Below are 2,352 nucleotides of genomic sequence, written 5' to 3' on the forward strand. Positions count from 1 at the left end.
CCCTTCTATGCTACGACCCTTTGTTGAGGTCTTCATCATCTGTCACCAGGTTGTTCAAATGTCTCCATCCTCACTGTACTCTCTCCCTTGCCCTTGTGCAGACATGGAAAATTTTTTAATGTCTAAGTTAGTCAGACCTCATGACTTTTCAAAACCCTCTAATCGCTAGCCCCTCACTCAGGATAATAATCCCTAAGTAACAAGACTGTTCATTAAGACTCTTCAGGATCTCCTTTTCCCAGCTCTGTGCATGTGTAGCTTCTCCTGCTTCATTTTCTAACGTTCTTCCGTGGCTGGCTCTCAGGACGCCAGCACAGTAGTGTTTGTTCTCTTCCATGGATATTCCAGGCTTGTTCTTGAGTCAGCGCTGTGCACTCCACGATCCACTACTGAGAATGCTCCTCATCCAGCTGCATGAATGATGTTCTCACATCCTTGTGTTTTATTAGTTATAATTAACCTGCTACACATCATAATAATAGCCCATTCATTTATACTTATTTTTAATACTGATTTATTTTGCATTATTTTAAATTGCTTTGACTATTATAAATATATACTGCGATGGGCATTAATGAATATCACCTTTTTCCATATTTAGATTATTTCCTGAGGAGAATCTGAAACAGTTATTACCCCACTACATGTGTATATTTATTGTTTTGATACATCATGCCAAACACAAATTCAAAAGGACTCTGCCAATGTACAATAAAGGTTCTACCAGCTTAAATTTTATAATGTTGAATTATTGCTAATAGGTAAATGTGTTTTCTGTTGTTATTTTGATTTGCATCTGATTACTTGTATGAATGAATGTTTCCCTTATGATTGTTTCTTATTTGTATTTCTGCTTTTGGAAAGTATGTTCATTTGGTCATTTGTCTTTTGAGATATATTTTCTTCTATTAATTTTAAGAACTTTTCTATAAAATAAAGAGGTTGACCTTTAGTCTATCATTTTCGTTGCCCCTGTTTTTCCTACTCTCTTTGCCTTTTAATTCTGGTTTTTGTTTTTACATGCAAAAACTTACAATTTTTATACCTTTGAATCTGTAGATTTGAATCCTTTGAGATTTTTCCTCTTGCTTCTAGATTAAGAAAATTCCTATACAGAAGATATTTAATAGGCAGTATTTTTTTTTTTTATTGTTTGGCTAAAGTTTACTGTTTACCTTTGGGTACTTGGTTAAAATTCAATCTATTTGGTATATGATACTATAAGAACCACAAGGAAACTTTTCTGTTTTGCTAACTGTATATTATAAATCTAAGCTTTGCGCAGTGGCAGTATCGTAGCCAATGAGGTTTATCCGAGGCGCGATTATTGCTAATTGATAAATCTATTTATTACCTGCTTTTCCACTAATCTGAGATATCTTTTTTTATATGTATTTATTTATTAACTGTGTTAAGATTTTCAGTGTGATTTTAATTTTTTTCTTCAAAGTAAGTCAATATATTGGGGCGCCTGGGTGGCTCAGTGGGTTAAGCCGCTGCCTTCGGCTCAGGTCATGATCTCAGGGTCCTGGGATCGAGTCCCGCACCGGGCTCTCTGCTCAGCAGGGAGCCTGCTTCCCCCCTCTCTCTCTGCCTGCCTCTCCATCTACTTGTGATTTCTCTCTGTCAAATAAATAAATAAAATCTTAAAAAAAAAAAGTAAGTCAATATATTTATGGTCCTTGAACTACCTTTACAATAATGTATATTATATTTTGAAATAGAGACTCCTTCCTTATTAAATAACAAATTCATAATAAACAGATTTAGAGGTTATCAGGTATGTATTTTTGTTCTGAAGGATAGATATCCTTCTTCATTAAAAGCTGCTGAATGGAAAAGAGACCAAATCACTTCATTTGTCTTGAAAACTACAGTAAGTTAGATTGGAACATTAAGAACTCTCTCACAATTAGAGCTTTTCAAATGAAATTGACCATCTCAGGAAGCATTGAGTTCTCCTTCACCAAATGTCATTAAAGAAAGTAGTTAAATAAGAGCTCATTACCAATTGGACAGTTTTCATAAAGGGTCCTTGTTGTTTCATGCTTGAGGACTCCTAGGTCCATTACAGCTTTAAGAATCCATGTTTCTTTAATCTACCTGTGACTAAGTTTTGGGTTTTTTTGTTTTTGTTTTTTTTTTCAAAATTTGAGAAGATTCGGAGGGCAGGAGTATTTTGGTTAATTTTGGGGTAGCTCCTAAACCACAGAGGAACTCAATTGTTTCATTTAACTCTATTTGATGACCAAATTTGCATAGGTTCTCATCAAGTTTAATGTCTATACTAATTCTATCTTTCTCAGTAGACAACAGAGTCCTAGGGAATAGGTCCATACCTAAGAAAAACAC

At 34.7% G+C, this 2,352-nt stretch overlaps 1 pseudogene; it reads left to right on the top strand.

The window, feature by feature from the left end:
- The first annotated feature begins 1,273 nt into the window (after positions 1–1,273).
- On the top strand, positions 1,274–1,403 carry LOC131839940 (U4 spliceosomal RNA; annotated as a pseudogene).
- Positions 1,404–2,352: the final 949 nt, after the last annotated feature.

This window comes from Mustela lutreola, chromosome 8 (genome assembly GCF_030435805.1).
Source record: "Mustela lutreola isolate mMusLut2 chromosome 8, mMusLut2.pri, whole genome shotgun sequence".
NCBI lineage: Eukaryota > Metazoa > Chordata > Mammalia > Carnivora > Mustelidae > Mustela > Mustela lutreola.